The following is an 18,736-nucleotide window of genomic DNA, read 5'->3' as shown; positions in this document are numbered from 1 at the left end:
GGCCATTCGCAGGGAGATGAATTGGAAGTGGAACCGCTGGGACTTGAACCTATATCCAAGTGGAATGCCAGCCCTAGGGATAGAGGCTTAATGTATTATACTACTGCATTAGTTCCTGAGTCATCATTTTTTATACTGGGCAAAAATTTTTTTTACGTTTTTAAAACTTATTTTTGATTATGTTTACATAGCTGAGAAGGATGTATGCCCATGTTGATCGCTGATGAGAGTGGGAAAGGTCCAGGAATGGGAACAGCCAGGTCACATCGCGAACGTCATGATACAAGGGGCATGGAGGGGCTGCAGTAAGTCACACTCAGTGTCCAGCTGCTGGAAGTCACTGCAGGCTGCTGAGTGCCTGCTGTGGGCTCGACTTACAGAGAAGCCAACAGACCAAGACCCCAGACTCTGAAAGACACCAAAGCCCCTTGCCCTCTCTGAATGGACTCTGTGTTCCTAACTTGTGTCACTTATGCTGGACACATGTCACATCCTCTACTCTGCAAGCAACAGGGACATCTTCCTGCATGCCACACTGACTCTCTCCATCAAGATCCAGACCACTAGAAGCCCATAAAGCCTTGTTAGGGCCATTCGGAGGGCGTCGGTCTTCCTGGCCTCCCTCCAGCGTGTTGCACTCCCTCCCGGGAGTCAGCCTTACCCTCGCCAGGGACCAGCCTTGGATGCACCTGCAAAAGGCCGGCTCCGCCAGCGCCACCGTGCGTCATGAAGAGGAACGGCAGCCGCGGTCTGAATGGACTGCATCTGGGATTGGGGAGGACGCAGCGTCGCACCTGACGGACACCTGAGTCCCACAGAGACACTCACGCCACAGCACTGCGCCCAGCTTTACCTCCTCTCCCCCCAGCCAAATAGGGCGTTCCACACTCATCCTGACTCAGACACCCAAAGCACCTGCACCTCGGCGTCCGGCTCAGCTCTGGCTGGCAGGAAGGCGGCGTCACCACCGCTGCGTCCGACATCAGCCTCTGGTCACTGCTGGTGAGGGTTGCAGGGTCGTCCTGCAGGCCTGTAGGTCTCTTGACGGTCTGCCCTGGGTTCTGGGGAGACGACTACAAGGTGCTGTTCCCTGAAGGCCATTCCTTCCCCATTTTCTCCCTCTTGATTTCTTCTTCCCCTCTGAACCACTGCCCCTTCAGCCAGGAACTATCTTTTGGTGTGCTACTACCAGAATCTTTGTGGTTTTTCATTAATCAAAACAAAGTCGATGAAATTTGTTCAGTAGCTGTGTAAAGGAGAGATTGGTAGTTTTTAAAAAGAGATTTGTTTCTTTTTATTTGAAGAGCAGAGTCACAGAGAGGAGAGATAGAACAAGAGAGAGATCTTCCACCAGCTGATTCACTCCCCAGATGGTCACAACAGCCAGAGATGGGCTGGTCCAAAGAGCTCCATCTGGGTCTTGCACATGGGTTCAGGGCTTAAGCACTTGGGCCATCCTCCACTGCTTTCCAGAGAGCTGGATCAGAAGTGGAGCAGCAGCAACACAAACCGGCATCCCTGTAGGATGCTACCACCACAATTAGAAGCTCAGCTCTGGGTCCTAAGGAGAAATCTGAAAGAACCAGCAGCTCTACCAGGCTGGCTGTGCATCAGCACCTGCAGCCGGGCTGTCCTCAGCATCTCCCCATCCTGCTGAATAGAGACGGGCACGTGAGGCCGAGGTCCTGGCCAACAGTTCTCCCGCCTGTTTCTGCCTCGTGCCCTTCACTTCCATGCTCTTATGCCTTTGGTTTTATGGATTACTACTCACAAGAATTGTGCTAGATAAATATTCTCTAAAAGACCACCATAAGAACATGTGCATCATGATACTAGCGTCTCTGGGTCTGAGGGTTGGTTCTAGTCCCCCTGCCTGCTCCACACTTCCAATCCAGCTCTCTGCTAATGCACCTGGGAAGGCAGCAGAGCGTAATCCAAGCACTTTAGTACCTGCCACCTACATGGAAGATCCAGATGGAGCTCTTGGCCCCTGGTCATAGCCTGGTCCAGCCTTAGCTTTTGTGGCCATTTGGAAAATGCAGCAGCAGATGGAAGATTCGCTCTCACACACACACTTTCTCTCTCTCTCTCTCTCTCTCTCTCTCTCTCTCTCTCTGGCACTCTTTCAAATTGAAACTGTATACCTGTCAAGTATCTTCACTGCTGTTACATAGTACAGAATATGGTGTCAAAAAAGATTGCTGGGAGGCTGGTATGGTGGCACAGCAAGCTAATCCTCTGCCCTGTGGCTATGGCATCCCAGTGAGCTCTGCTCCATACCCTCACTGCTCCACTTCCCACCCAACTCCCTGTTTGTGACCTGGGAAAGCAGTACAGTATGGCCCAAGGCCTCAGAGCCCTGTACCTACATGGGAGACTCGGAAGACTCTCCTGGCTCTCAGCTTCATATCAGCTCAGCTCTGGCCATTGTGACCATTTGGGGAGTGAACCAGCAAACAGAAGACCTCTCTTTCTTTCTTCCTTTTTTCCCTCCCCCAACTCATTCTCACTATATAAAACTCTATCTTTAGAATTAAAATTTTTAAATGTTTAAAAATGAAAACAAGAGGTTGCAGTTTCTGGGCCTCTTTGCAGAATGAAATCATCAACTCCTTTCTTGGAGCCATTGCTAGAAACAGCAAGTGCTCAACATGGGGACCAGACATTCAGGGTGCATGTGGGCGCAGGGATCCCACGGACCCCCCTCTGCTCCTGTGTTCCCTAAAGCACTGTGGACATGGCCCCTCCTCTGCAGCGCTGCTCAGCGCCAGTGCACTGGGCACCTTGCCTGCTTCAACTCCCTTGCCCACCACCCCTCCCAGGCCTTCTACTTGTGCTAGACTTTAGTCATTGTTTGCAAAATTGGTCCAGGGTCAGAACCCCAGTGTGCTCTGGAAATATGAGCTCCACCTGCTCGGTGTTGGTAAAGGCCCAAGGAAGTGGCCTCTGGTCCACCCCGAGCCTGTGAAGTGAGGTGAGATCTGCTGATGCGGCAGCCACTTGCTCTGGGGCTGGGCTGGGGTGTGCTCAGCAACACTTGGTGCAATCAGTCACTTCAACCAGCACTTATTGTTCAGAAGTCTCATGTCTTAATTCTCCCTGGTGCTTACAAGTAGAATTTTCTCTCTGTGGCTTTTATTTCAAAAGGCTTGCCTTTCCTTAGGGATCCTTCATCGATAGCAGGTGCATTGTGACTGCTGTAACAGGACATCAGCTCCTGGTCCTGCTCCCCAGTCTGGCTTCCAGCCTACCTCGATTCTGGATATAAATAGGAAGGATGTGTTGATAGGAGCACAAAAACCCACTTCACAATTTACTGCATGTTGATAGCTATTTATTTTTAAACCCTTTCAAGCTTCATTTGAAAGGCAGACAAAGAAAGAAATCTCCCACTCACTGGTTCATTCCCCCTAGATGCTGTCAATGGCCAAGAAAGACTGAGCCGGGCTGAAGCAGGAGGCAAGAATACAGTTCATGTCTTCTTCATGGGGTGCAGGGACCTGAGGGCTGGGGCCATCGCCAGCGTCCCCCAAGGACTGTATTAGCAGGAAGCTGGATCAGGAGCCAGTGCGAGGAATTAGACCAGCACCCTGATGAGGAATGCAGATGTCTTACCCAGGAACAACCACTGGGTTAAATGCCCATCTCTATTATATGATTCTTAAGGAACTGGATCTTCCAGTTGAGAAACTCAATGGTTCCCAGTGGAAAGAAACAGGAAGTTTTTTAGGAGATGGAATTGCAAATGACCCTGATTGGATCCTTATGCGTGTCCAATGACCACACCGCACCCCATAAAGATGTATAATTAAATATAACAGCAATGCTGAATGAAAAACAGATTTAAAGATCACAAACTATAAACCGAAGCAGATGTATTGTCCTGGCACCCATATTTCTATCACATCTGTTTGCAAGAAAGCTCACAGAGACCAGACTCTCACACTCTTCTCTGACACCATAATATTTCTCATACCTTAATTCAAGACTTCACCCCTTTGTGTATGCTCTCATGGTGACTTCCAATGCCGGGTCAGCTGCAATCAGGAAGGCCTATGCTTCCAGCAGCCCCACCCGCTGGGCAGGGCGCCAGGGGTTCCTGAACCCCAATTTCTAGGGCAGAGGGCCCTTGGCATCCACAGCTGGGAATAACGGGGGCTCTGACCCTGGGCTCAGGCCTGAGTTCCTCTCGTGGTGCTGAACAGCTCATGAAGCTGTGGCACATTTTCCACCAGCTATATCCATCTGGGGACACCCTGCCATCTGCCCAACCCAGTGTGTTTGGGTTTCACTATCTATTTCCTTCTCACAAATAGTTTCCAGCAGCATAAATGATGTAAAAGAGGAAACCACAGCTGACCTTGTGGCACATGGGACTGAGCCACTGCCTGTGATGCCAGCACCCCATACAAGCACCAGTTCAAATTCTAATACCTTGAAGATGTCCCAAGTACTTGATCCTCTGACCACCCATGTGGGAGACTTGGGTGGAGTTTAAGGTTCCTGGCTTTGGCCAACCCCAGCCCTCGCCTTTGCAGAGTGAACCAGCAGGTTCCCTCACGTTTGATGTCCCCACAAGGGGACAGCTGACCAGAGATGACTAGGCAGGCCCGGTGATGCAGTCACAGGGAGGCCCTCAGGCCCCAATCCAGCCCCAGTTCTTGATAAGGCATTAGTTCCTTCTGCTCCTTTTCCTCACCTGCCAACGTGTTAACCACTTGGGATGCCAGGCACCGTCATGCTCCATCCCACACTCAGGAGCACACATGGGTAGTTGTGTCAGTCCACGTCCGCAGTGATAACAGACATACTTGACCACTCCGCCCGGCGAAGGCTCTCTCCGAGCCTTGCTGCCTCTTTCCCTGTCATGGTTGATCCTGCGAGGCGGCCCATTGTTGATAAGACCCTGGACGCCCAGACACAATGGATGCAGAAGCGGCTGCCTCGTCACCTGCTAAGCTGGACAGAGGTTGCAAGCAGAGGGTCCCAGCCCTCCTCTTCCTGCCACCCTGCCCTCCATCCTGGCCCAGCTCCACCGGCACCGCTCCCACACGGCGAGGAAGAAGCCCTGCTTCCTAGGGGGCTCAAAGAGCTTGCCACACCCCAAGGTGGGAGTCCAGGGTCAGGCAGGAAAATGCAGACCACTCTGCTCTCATAGCAAAAGTGCCATGTGGGCAGAAATCCCTCCAGTTCCTTTAGTGCCCAGCACCCCGTGTGGACAGCCACATTCCCAGCCATGCAGAGGAAGCTGCAGAGATGGAAACAATCCATTACATGGGGCTTTGCAGTTTCCTTTTTTTAAAAATATTGACTTTACTTATTTGAAAGGCACCACTACCTGGGATGGGGTGGGGGACACAGAGATATGGGAAGAAGGAAAAAGAGAGGTTTCACCCTTTGATTCGCCCCCCCAGGTGGCCACAAAGGCCAGGATCAGACCAGATTAAATCCAGGAGCTACTTCAGGTCTGCCGCATGGGTACCTGGTTCCAAATACCTCCGCCATCCTCCTCTGCCTTTGCAGGCACATTAGCAGCGATCAGAAGCAGAACAGCAGGGCTTTAATCTGGCACCCGTTCAGGATCTCAGCGCTGAAGACACAACTTCACCAGCCAGTTATCACACTGAGTTACACCCCAGTGCCAGCCCTGGGGCTTAGCGCACATTGACTCATCAGGGTTCTGGCAGAATCCCACAACTGGTAACTAGTCCAACATCTCCATCCCAGACCTGCAGATGAGAAGCCAAAGATGTCCCTGGCTCAGACAAGCAGCGTTTTGTTTTGTTTGATTATTTTATTGATTGAAAAGCAAAGACTTTTCATCCACTGCTTCACTCCCTAATTAGCCACAGGTGCCAGGAGAAAGCCAGGCCAAAGCCAGGAGCCTAGATACTGACTGCCACATGAGCCTCCTACTCGGACGACGGGGCCCAAGCACCAGGACCACCTTCCATTGCTTTCCTGGGCTATTAGCAGGGAGCTGGACTAGAAGAGGAGCAGCCGGGATTCAAACCAGCGTTCAAATGAGATACCAACATTGGAAGTGGTGACTTGGGTCGGGCACAGTGGCAGCCAGAGGAGCTACTTTTTGTCCTGAGGGGAACACGGCTGTGGCTGGGAGAAGGGCTCTTCCTTCATGCTCACCTCACAGGGCCTCCTGGCAGGTGGCCAAAGCTTCCTTCATGCATCAGCATGTATATCAGCATTTCTGTTTGAGGATCGCAGAGCAGTGTAGTCCAGTGGTAAGAGTCGAGGTCTCAGAGCAGAAACACCAAGATGGCAAGTTTGACAGCCACACTCTGGAGTGTTCAAACTTTCGGTCCATTCGTTGCTGTGTGGGGATGGGGACAGTGACAGCTGCCTGCCACCCAGGTGCAGAAGCACATCCACACAGCATCGAGCAAGCCTACCACCACACCACCCTCCAGAGTGAACAGTATTGCTTCAAAGATTCCTTTATTTTTTTATTTTGAAGGCAGAGTTACACAAAGAGGGAGAAGAAAAGATTTCCTAAATGGCCACAACAGCTGGAGCTGGGCCAACTCAAACCAGGAGCCAGGAACTTCATCCAGGTCTCCCAGATGGCTACTTGGGCCACTGCTGCCCCAGGTCATTAGCAGAGAACTGAAGCCAGCAGAACTCGATTGCATACCCATACGGGATGCTGGGACTGCAGGCAGATGCTTGGCTTGCTATACCACAGTGCCGACCCCCGCAAAGTGAGCCTTAAATGTACAGCTATACCGATCCCATTAAACACACTAAAGTGTTCTCTTGAAGGGAGAAAGGATCATCACCCATTAGGCAGAGAACAGCCAGCACCTATTCAAACCGTATTGGAGGGAAGGCTCAGTCCCTGATGATTGACAAATCCCAAACGCCACATGGAAGGACAGGTAGTCTCCCATTCCCAACAGCTCCCTGCTCACTCCTGAGGGACCCAGACTAAACAGGACACCCCTGACCTGAGCACAGAGTCCAGAGAGGAATCCTGAATGGTCCACTCTCTGGCCAGCTGCTGACAAGGGAGCCGACGGTGCTCTTGAAGCCCTATGACTGAGGGTTCGTGGGGCTCCTGTGAAGGCACCGTTACTTGAGATTGGTGGAAAATTCAGTTGCTAGCACAGCACTTTGGGCCATTGGTGATCTGTACAAGGAAGTGACTCAGTTTCCTGCAGGCCCAGGCGGTGACAGCTGGGAAGGGGAACAGTGTATCTGCCAAGGTCGGGGAGAGAGCCAAGTGCACCTTCACACTGAGTCCTCCCCATGTGGATGCCCAGAGGTAGCTGCTGGGCAGGCTCCCCAAGGAGGTGGGGCCTCTCAAGAGCCCAGCATACTGAATGAAAACACACCTCAGACCAAACCCCTGTGCACCCCACAGCAAGACAGTGGGGACTTCCCTGCTAATGTGTCTGGGAAAGCAGTGGAAGATGGACTGTGTCTCCCTGTCATTGTGCCTTTTAAATAAAACAAACCCTTTTTTTAAAATGGGGAGAAGGGAGATAAATGTCTTAAGTACCTAGAAAATAGTTACAGAGTAATTTAGTAACTTGTATTTGAAAATAACAAACAAATAAGCAAAGCCATTATAAATGCCAGGGCGCTGAAAGAAATCATAGCATACTACAGGGACCATCTATCCATCAATCGTGTGGACACAGTCACAACAGACTCTGAATGCGACCTTATGAAAACCATGGTGTGTCTGTGTGGAAGAAGGGAGGTGAGGAGAGGGACCATGTGTGCCATTCTGCCCACATGTGTATGTACATATTCATGAGTGTGTGAATGTTCAGGTACACATGTATGTGTGCATGCATGCATGTAGGGGTGAGGGAAGGAGACGGAACATGGTGTCAGGGGATGCCTGTGAGAAAGGTCCCAACATCTGTCTTCATACGGTGTGAGTGGCCTCCTGGGGACCACAGCATTTAGGTCAGTGAGGAATGCCAGGCAACCTGTTTGGCTCTGGGACACCAGCCACAGACCTGTGTCACCAAGACAGTGTGCAAGATTGAGAACTGTCTGGGTGGCCCCACTCAGCAGGCCCTTCAGCACAGCACCCCACCTGCCATGAGGAGTAGGCCCCTTGAGGATCCATGCTGGATGAAAATGCCGAGCACCTTGCTTAGCCTCCCTGCACCCAGGCACAGCCCCAACCCACTGCCACTCTGTCAGATCCCAGGGTCATATCCCCATCTCTACAGTGGACATCAGAGGGTGGCATATATGGTTCAAAACTCAAGGTTTTCTGATGTCAACGTGTGACTGGAGACCGCCGTCTCTGGGAGCACAATCCTCAACTTGAGCAGGAAGAAGGTGGGCAAGGCCAGGGGCCACAGCAGCTAGAGTAACAGGACTGCACAATAATGTGTGGAGCAAGGACCAGTTGCTGTGGTGCAGTAGGTTAAGCCTCTGCCTACAGCACCAGCATCCTTCAGGGGTGCCAGTTCAAGTCCTATCTGCTCCACTTCCAATCCAGCTCCCCGCTATCGCAGCTGGGAAAGAAGCAGAAGATGGCCCAAGTGCTTGGCCCCCGAACCCACATGGGAGACTCAGAAGAAGCTCCTGGCTCCTGGCCTTGAACTTACCCAGTTCCAGCCATTGTGGCCATGTGCGGAGTGAACCAGCAGATGAAAAATTTCTGTTTCTTTTCTTCTCACTTGGTAACTCTGATTTTCAAATAAGTCTTTTTAAGAACAATGTGTGTGAGCAAACTTGGTTAAAAAAAAAATAGGACCTAATGCAATGGCTCAATTGACTAATCCTCCCCCTGCAAGTGCCAACATCCCTGATCTGTGTCCACTCCACTTCCCATGCAGCTCCCTGCTTGTGCCCTGGGAAGGCAACAGAGGATGGCCCAAGACCTTGGGACCCTGCACCCACTTGGGAGATTCAGAGGAGGCCCCTGGCTTTGGATCGGTTCCCATCATTGCAGCCATTTGGGGAAGTGAACTAGTGGATGAAGGATCTTTCTCTGTCTCCTTCTCTCTGTAAATTTGCCTTTTCAGTGAAAATAAAAATATCTTTTGAAATATAGGTCATTTTAAAGATGTCATTTCTGAGATACAAGAAAGCAATATGTAAAACTATTGCAGTGTTAGGTCCAGGTGGCTTCTGATGACCTTGGTCACTTTTTTTTTTATTAATTACATTGCATTATGTGACAGTTTCATAGGCTCTGGGTTTCCCTCAACCCCTCCCCATGCCTTTCCCCCATGGTGGATTCTTCCACCTTGTTGCAGTATTACAGTTCAAATAACCTTGGTCACTTTTAAAAGAGAAACAAAAGGAATCCGTTTATAGGATTGAAGTAGTCTCTGCCAAATCATTTCTGCCAGCAGACATTCCAAATAAACACCAAAGCCTCTTTGTACTAGCTTTATCTTTCTGTGCACATATTTAATCCTGCAGTGTATCAAAGCAAGCTTCTGAGGTCTCCCTTTTTGATTACCTTTATAAACATTATTAGAGGGAAAAAAAATCTGAAAATAACCAACTGGAATTGTGTCTGCATTTCATGTCATAGTGTGCCAAAAAAAATTTTTTTAAAAAGGTTGACGTGCTAGGGCCGGCTCAGTGGCCTAGCACGTTCACCCTCCACCCACAGCACCAGCATCTCGTATGTCCCAGCTGCCCCACTTCTCATTTAGCTACCTGCTAATGGCCTGGGCAAACAGCAGAGGGTGGCCCAAGTGCTGGGGCTCCTGAATGCATATGGAAGACCCAGAAGAAGCTCCTAGCTCGCAGCTTCAAGTGGCCCAGCTCCGGCCAAGCAACCATTTGGAGAGTGAATTGCTCTGCCCTCCATGGTACTAGACACCCTCTGCAGGCCTCAGTGAGCTGTTATGTCTCCCATGTGCATCTGGGTACACTGGCTACAACAGAGAAGACCCAGTTCTGACATATGCACTCCATGGTCAGAACACATCTTATGGTTTTCCCCGTAGTTGGAGTTTCGAGTCCAGTGTTCTAGTCGCAGCGGGGTCCACCAAGAAACCTCACCTGAGGTTACCCCAAAACTGACCCCTGTGTGTTCCAGCCAGCATGGAGTCCAGCCCTGGGACTGCCCACACGCCAGGACCAGCCAGCAAGGGCTCGTGTAGTGCTAGCGTCCTGGCCACATGTATAGGCAGAAACCATAAGATAGCTTTTTGCATCTTTTTACTCTTCCTGAGGGGATGGAGAAAAACCTTTCCCTGGTCTCTCCATGTGGGGCTGTGTCTGGCCTGAGAGTGGAACAGACTTTGTCCTGCTCTGCACTATTTCCGGGGGACCAAGACTCATGCTGATGTCATTATGAGAGATTCGGGGATGGGGGGGAAACAGAATCATGTACGCAGCAGGTGACCAAACACAAAACCCCCGCAGGAGCCACAGCACACAGGGGGCATCCCTAAGAGAAGCATCCTGATAACCAGGGACCCCCAAGCTTGAGTCTGTGGAAGGATCACCAGATAGATTGGGAATTCTCTGCAGAGTTGGAAGAGGACACAACTGGCACATTCATGTCCTGAATGACTCCCTAGCTCACCACTGCTGCCATTGGACACTGGGTCACTGAGGAAGAGCAGCAAGGATTGGATGGACATGATGCATGCTACATTCCTCCCTGAGGGTGTGGCAGGTTCAACTTCACACAGAGCGCAGCTCACTGGGGACCTGGGCTGGGTGCGAAGTCCTTCACTGACCAGTCCCAGCTCTGCTGCCGGAACAGGGCAGCCCTTTGATGAGGTCGGCATGGAGCAAACTCTTCTGTGGGGAATGCAACTTCCTGATTTTCTTTTCCAAAACTGTCATGCATGTGCAGTCAGAGAGATGTCAATGTTACCAGAAAGCAGGAGCTGTCACTCAGAAGCTAGATGAACCGGATGTAGACACACAACCAAGCTGGCAGCTGGGGGCACATCCTCCTTGTAGGGTCCCTGGCCCAGAGGCACAGATGAGGCATGGGGATGCTTCCAGACCTCAGGAAGGAGGCAGGAGAGAGACTGGGACACAACAAAGGCACATCCCATTTACTGCATCTTCACATTCCTTAACTTCCTGTCCCATGCAAGTTGCTAACATCCATTGAAGATCTTGAACAAAAGGCTCAGACAGGTGATCTGGCATGCCCAGTCAGTAGTTTTATAAATGGGGCTACTAGGACTGAGGTCAACTCTTCTTCGGTCCAGGGACAGCATGGACCATGATGGACCTTTTCTTATCTTCCAAAATCAGAAACACATGAAGGCAAGGAAGGCAGAGAGGGGACAAAACATGGAAATTGTGTGCCCCATGCCCAACCTGCTAACCAGAGTGGCTCACTCAGCCACTCTGGCGCTGGGCTGCCACCTTCCCAGTTGTTGGTGGGCCTCTTGGATGCTGAATGCGTGAATCACCATGTGGCAAGTGTCAAAAGCACAGCCTCCAGCCTCTGAACTTCGTGGGTTCTAATGACGCCATCATAGCAACCCAAAGCTCCAGGTGTGACCCCACTCCTCTAGGGTGTGGTAAGATCTGGCACCAGGTGCTGGGGTACAGATGTCCAGGACAACCCTCCCTGTGGGTTTCTTATTCCTAAGTCCTCTGAAGTGCAGATTTTATTCAGGGGTTTTCTGGTAGGGCCCAAAGTCCAGCATTCCCAATGTGGCTCCAAGGGCTGCTGTTGGTCCAGGAACCCCCTCTCAGAGCAATGAGGACACAGCACACCTGTTCCCATCCTGCCCGCTCTGGGGAAGGGAGGGGTACAGGTGGGACAGCACAGATCCCCTTGGTTCTCAAGTCTTCAGGACAGGCAACCTGAAGTCATCACCAGTACAGGTCCTTTCTTAAAGTTCAAGGGGTAAGGGAATTTAAAAGCTGTTTTTATTTATAACATCATTCAAAGGCCACACAAATTATCAATTTAAAACTTGGCCTGTTGGGCTTGGCGCAGTAGCCTAGCAGATAAAGTCTTCACCTTGCACGTGCTGGGATCCCATATGGGTGCCAGTTTGTATCCCAGCGGCCCTGCTTCCCATCCAGCTCCCTGCTTGTAGCCTAGGAAAGCAGTCAAGAACAGCCCAAGTCTTTGGAACCCTGTACCAGCATGGGTGACCTGGAAGAGGATCCTGGCTCCTGGCTTCAGATCAGTTCAACTCATCATTGCAGCCACTTGGGGAGTAAATCAGTAGATGGAAGACCTTCCTCTCACTCTCTCCTCCTCTATGTATATCTGACTTTGCAATAAAAATAAATAAATCTAAAAAAAAAAAAGAACCACTTAGCCTGTTATGGATCGATGAAATTTCAAGTTCAGTCTGCAATGGCTTTGACTGGGCCAGACCGCATGATTTTGTGGACCTCATTATGGCCCACAGGCCAAAAGTCCCCACCTCTGCCAGCCCTGTGATTCTCTCGTTCACTGGGACACAGACCCCAATGGGAGCAGTGGCATCCCTGGCCCTAGAAATCCCATGCCCCCTTGCACAGAAAGCTTTGCGTCCGAGTCCAAGAGATCTTTGGATTCTCCTAACTCATTCATGGACCAATCAGATGAAGACTTGCGATAAGACTGCCTGCATTTTCAATTCAATGACCTGTGTTCGGAACACGAGGGCACATTCTCTCCTTGTGGCCCATGAGGTCCCAGGCCATGTTCTGAGAACTGTTTTCTACTCAGAGTGCCCTGGGTGTAAGATGTGTGGCCTCATCATGCTCCATGAAGTAGCAATGGAGATGCCCACGTTGACACTGAGGGTAGTGGCAACACAAACTCTTTTAGCACTATCTTCAGGTTGAAAAAGCAAAACTCAAGCCATCCTAAACTGGGGGCAATATGCATGACAGTTCATTGAAGTAGAGGCATCTGTTCTGGTAACCCAGATCATTTTTCCACTGGCTCTGAGGTCTCACCCTTGTTCAGGATGCCACAGGTGCATGCCCTGAGCACACAGGCTCCGTGAGCAAGCATTTGACTCAGCATTTCTGTTTCTGCAAAGAGCCAAGGTAGCTTTACTGCTTAAATAGGGGGAAAAAAGATATGTTGTATTAGAACACAAACATATAAAAGACAGGTAATTCTCACCTTTATTCAAATCTTATCTCTTTCTGTCTCTTCCTCCTTTCTGTATCACTTTGCCTTTTGAACAAATAAATAAACCTCTTTCTTAAAAATGTTATCTGTTTTTATTGGAAAAGCAGATTTACAGAGAGAAGGAGAGACAGATAAAAAGATCTATCTGCCGGTTCACTCCCCAAGTGGCCACAATGGCCAGAGATGATCCAAACCAAAGCCAGGAGTCCGGAGCTCTTCTGGGTTTCCCACATGAATGCAGGGTCCCAAGGCTTTGGACCATCTTCAACTGCTTTCCCAGGTGACAAGCAGCGAGCTAGATGGGAAGTGGGGCAGCCAGGACACAAACCAGCACTCATAAGGGATCCTGGCCCATGCAAGGGAAGGATTTAGCCGCTGAGACATCATGCTGGGCCCAATAAATAAATATTTTTTAAAAATTGACTATGGAAACAATCTTTCAGTGTTAAACTAAATTTTAAAAAGGCAACATCTTGTTTCACTGAGTTTCATTTTAATTTGTTGCTGTCAAAACGGAGCCAAACCTCAGGAACAAGTGGCAAAACTCCATAAACAAACAAACAAAAAAGATCAGAAAGATAAAATTGAATGTTGAGCAAAATTAAACCGTGGCAATTCAATGCTTCATCCTAATTCAGTTTCTCCTTTATAGTAACTAATCATCGAGTTTAAAAGGAATTTTTCAATATTTGGCAAAATCCTCAACACTTGTTCCCAGTGTTAAGTTTGGTGTAACTCCTAGGTCGACACCAATAAGTCTTCTGTTGGTGGTGAAGTGTGGAATGTTCCAGTAAGCTATGTTTAGAGTGGAAATAAAATGTAGTTTCCCAAGGGAGGTTCTGCAGTTTTCTGATAAACGGTCCCTTTCCCTTGAGTTGGAGCTAAGCAACATAGTTTAGCCAGAAAATGAGTTTGCACTCATGAGCACTTCCCCCCACCCTTGTGGCCACCAGGTTCGCCAGGGGTGAAGTCACTGGCTCCTTTCCCAAGGACATGAGGGGTTCAGGTCAGTCATCAGGTGTCACGGTTTGTATAGCCCATGTGAAGGAATGATGCATGAAGTTGCTTGTTTCTAGCAAAAAACTCCAGAGGAAAAGCAAGACATTTGCCTCCTCAGATCCCAGATGAACTCAGGTGTGAGCTGAAACTTTCCTGAAGACAGCATCAGAAGACAGCGTTTGTGGCCACGGAGGGCAGAAGCCAGTGGGGAGAGAGAAGAAAAACCACATGTGGCTCCTCCCTCTCGGACTTTGTCCCTGAGATGAAGATCCCTGGATTCTCCAAGGTGTGGACCTCCTGAAGACATATCCGAGATACACAACATTGATCTTGTTGCATTAACTATGTGGGCGCCATGACACTAAAATGAAATCTTCAATAGAAAAGCTTTCATGATGAAATTCCTGAAGGACCCCTCTGTCTCTGTCCCTAGGCTTCTCGAACGCGTTTTAGATTTTTCTTTTTACTTTCTTACTCCATTCCAATGTGACCGCATGTTTCTGGTTGGAAACCAGATAAGCCCTTTTGTGAAAGCTGCAGAACTATCGAGTTCCCTCTTCTCTCCAAAAAAAAAATAATTTTTAATACGTATTTAGTTAGTTAATAGTTATTTCTTTAGTTAGTTAGTTGAAAGAGAAAAAGGTCTTCCATCTGCTGATTCATGCCACAAATGGCTGCAAAACCCAGAGTTAGCCTACACCCAAACCAGGAACCTAGATGCCCATGTGGGTGGCAAGGACCCAGACACTAGCCTCCCTGCTCTCCCGGGCCAGGGGTCAGGAGGGTAGTGAGGGTGGTGTGGACATAACTCTTTTACTCTTTCTAACTCTCTTGGAAGCTGAGTGACTCTGAGTCCAGCTGGGGTTTGGCTAGAGACAGGAAAACATCTCCATTGAAGTCTACTGGAACCTTGGTGAAAATCTAGAACAACCTTTTGTTTGTCTAAACATTTACTTATTTTTATTGAATGGATATGTTTATAGAGAGAAGAAGAGACGGAAAGAAAGATTTTCCATCTGCTGGTTCACTCTTCAAATGATCGAAACAGCCAGAACTGAGCTGATTTGTAGCCAGAAGCTTCTTCTGGGTCTCCCACATAGGTGCAGGGTCCCGAGAATTTGGGCCATCCTCAACTGCTTTCCCAGGCCACAGGCAGGGAGCTGGAAGTGGAGCAGCTGGGACAAGCACTGGCACCCAAATGGGATCCCAGCGGATGCAAGGCAAAGACTTTAGCCACTAGGTTATCATGCTGGGCACTGTCTGGGCATGTTTCAAAGTAGGATTTCTAGCCTTTGGAATAGGCCCCCAATGGTCAATATTGTCAAATTCTTTACCACTTTGTCAGCAGAACTCAAGTGGAGGCCAGCCCAGGTGGACCTGCCTTGGGTCTCTGTCACCTTTAGGACCCTCAGACTGAGGTGTGCAGGCGAGTCATGACGTGGGCTGACCCACTGTCTATATCTGGGCTGTGTGCGGGGCTGACCAAGGTCTGGGCCTCACAAACTTGGGGAACAACGGTGATCCATTGTCTCCTGAAAGCTCTGGACAACTGAATGGCTGAGCCACTCGTGCCAGAGTGAAGGCACCTGGTTACTGGGGTTACCCACGCTGAGTTCCGTCACTGTCCAGGAAGTGATGTCACTTCCTGACCCACTCAGCTGAGCCCCCTCCTTAGAGCAGCCCGCCCCTGAGGCCTGTGGAGCCCTCATGGTCCCTGTCACAGGTGCCATGCACTTGCCTGCACACAGTCACACCAGCGGCACACCCCAGCACTCCCAGTGCAGGTCTGGGACTCTGAGCCCACACTGGGAAGTGATAGTGTCAGACCCAGCCCCTCCTTCCTCCAGGCCTTTGTTGCTGGGCCACTTCTTGCACCTCTCAGGGCCACCCACATCTCCTCTGCTTGGAGGGCATCATACTAGTATCTGCTTTTGAGGGAGCCCCCAGATGTCTGCACCCAAAGCAGCTATGTGACCTTTGATCATACATATCAATGAGATTTGGGGTTGTAGACAAAAACCATGTCTGCAAGTATTGTAATTATTATCTGAGCATGTTTCTTTCATTTAAAAATAAATTTATTTTTTTTAATTATAAAGTCAGATTTATAGAGAGACAGAAGAATCTTCCATCCACTGGTTCACTCCCCAGGTGACCACAACGGCCAGAACTGAGCTGATCTGAAGCCAGGAGTCAGGAACTTCTTCTGGGTCTCCCACGCAGGTACAGGGCCCAAGAATTTGGGCCATCCTCGACTGTTTTCCCAGACCACAAGCAGAGAACTGGATGGGAAGTGGAGTGCCAGGACAGGAAACAGTGCCCATATAGGATATGGGCATTTGTAGAGGGAGATTTAGCCAATCAAGCCATTGCGCTGGACCCTGAAACAAGTTTTGTAGAAATATAGGACAGTTGGGCCCGGCGCAATAGCATAACAGTTAAGGTCCTTGCCTTAAATGCGCTGGGATCCCATATGGGCACCAGTCCTAATCCCTGCAGCTCCCTGCTTGTGGCCTGGGAAAGCAGTCGAGGACAGCCCAAAGCATTGGGTCCCTGCACCCACATGGGAGACTCAGAAAGAAATTCCTGGCTCCTGGCTTCGGATCAGCCATTGAGGTCACTTGGGTAGTGAATCATCGGACAGAAGATCCTCTCTGTCTCTCCTCCTCTCTGTATATCTGACTTTGCAATAAATAAAATTTTTTTAAAAAAGAAATATAGGACAGTGTTCAGGAGCCTCTTCTTCTCGGGTAAGCACCTCTGGAAGCAGCTCCCACAGACATGCTAGCAGGTGGAAAGCCTCACCTTCCAGAAGATTCTTTTATCTCTGGCTGATCATCCTGGCTCCCCTTGAGCCCGGTGAGTGTCTCCAAGAACTTTAGCAGAGCAAGGAGGAGGCCCTGCTGGGGATCTCTGGCCCGGTCTGAAGAAGACAGAATTGGTGCTGGGAAGGGAGGACATAAAGTGAATAAGAGGTCGCCCAGTTCCAGAAAGTCTTTGGCAAGAGCCGGGGCAGCTGGCTGCACCCTGCTGCAGGCCATTGTTTAGCAGAGGAAAACATGTGCCGCTGACCCTGAACCCCGGCACACAGCACCGCCCTTGCCACACACTCTCCTGTCTGCCCCACCTCCTGACCCGCTGTCTTCTGAGTTACAGAAGGAAAATGCTTGTCGTGATCTTGTATCGTCTCCTCAGCATATTTCTCCTTCATGGAACGCATTCCCAAAGCACAGTGAAATGCAATTGACCAATAAAGCTGGATTGTTCTTTGGCCCACGTCCAGGGTGTGGGGAGCGGGTGGGGAGGAATAGAAGAGTGTCACAAGAGAGAGGCCGCCTGGGGCCGACATGGCCGCCTCACCAGACTGAGTGATGGAGAACAACCCTTCAGGCTCCTGCTGCCTGGGTGCCCAGGCCCTTCCTCCTCCTCTCCCTGCTGGGGTCCTATGGCTGACTTCCAGTGAGGGCAGTGCAGGGCACCTCCTGGCCAGAGGTGGTACCATCATTCCTACTTCTGGATTTCCTATCCACTTTAGGGGCAGGATCAGGGCAGCAGCTGAGCTGAGCATGATGGAATTCGGGAGACGTTTTCTGAACCTCAGACAAACCACTCGAGCTTTGGACCACGGGAAATCAAACGCCGATGGACATGGCCTTCATGCTGTGAAAATCCTACCCCTTGCCCAAGGACATACGTGGTCAAAGGTCACAGTGTTGGTCCCAGACAGAGCATTCACCACCCACTGGCAAGCCCATTTCAAGGGGGCCACAAAGGGTGCTCGCAAACCAGGGCCAGGACACACAGAGTGACCTGACTCAAGCTGTTACCCCTGCACTGTCCACCAGCCTCAGCACTGCCCTGTCACTACTCTCCCTCCACCCAGGAGCCCCAGGCTCAGACCACGGGCCTCTGTGCCACCCACTGCCCACTTCCAGAGGGCACCTTCAGCCTCCTGGCTTCATGTACCACCCTATGCTGACCTTTTCTGAATGGCTTTGTCTTCCCCTCAACTGTGCACCTGAACAACTGTGCACCTGCTGCTCGGAGACTTCACTTGGGGGTCAGTGAGCTGCACTGGCTCATCACGGGAGGGACTAGTGACTCCTCCCCATACCACTAATTCAGTCTCCCTACAACTGTTCCACTTCAGTAAATGGCAGCTCTGTCTTGGCCGAAGCTTGTAGTCTTCTGGAATCTCTTTCTCTGACATCCCACATTCAACATCTGCAAACATCTCCCATCACAGCCATTTGCCCCATCCTCATCCTCACCTGCCTGGGTCCACTCTACATGTCCTGACCAGTCCCTTGCCTGGGAGTCCAGTCCACTCCCAATAGCTCAAGCAGTTCTTTGAATCCTGAGCCGGGGGTGCCATTCAACCTAGCATTTAAGATGTCCGTATTCCACATCAGAGGGCCTGGGTTCCAAACCCAGCTCTAGCTTCTCATTCTAGCTCTTTGCTAATATAGGCCTTGGGAGACAGCAGTGATAGCTCAAGTGACTGAGTCCCAGTTACCCAAAAGGGAGATCCTAGCCAAGCCCTGGTCATCACGGGTATTTGGGAAGTGATTCAACAGCTCACTCTCTCCTCATCCTCTCTCTCCCTCTCCTGCCCTCCACCCCATCACTCTCGCTTTTTAAGCAGAAGAAAATAAATGATCATTTAAAAGAAAATGC

This window comes from Ochotona princeps, chromosome 22, assembly GCF_030435755.1.
Source record: "Ochotona princeps isolate mOchPri1 chromosome 22, mOchPri1.hap1, whole genome shotgun sequence".
Taxonomy (NCBI): Eukaryota; Metazoa; Chordata; class Mammalia; order Lagomorpha; family Ochotonidae; genus Ochotona; species Ochotona princeps.
Note: the sequence above shows the minus strand (reverse complement) of the source record.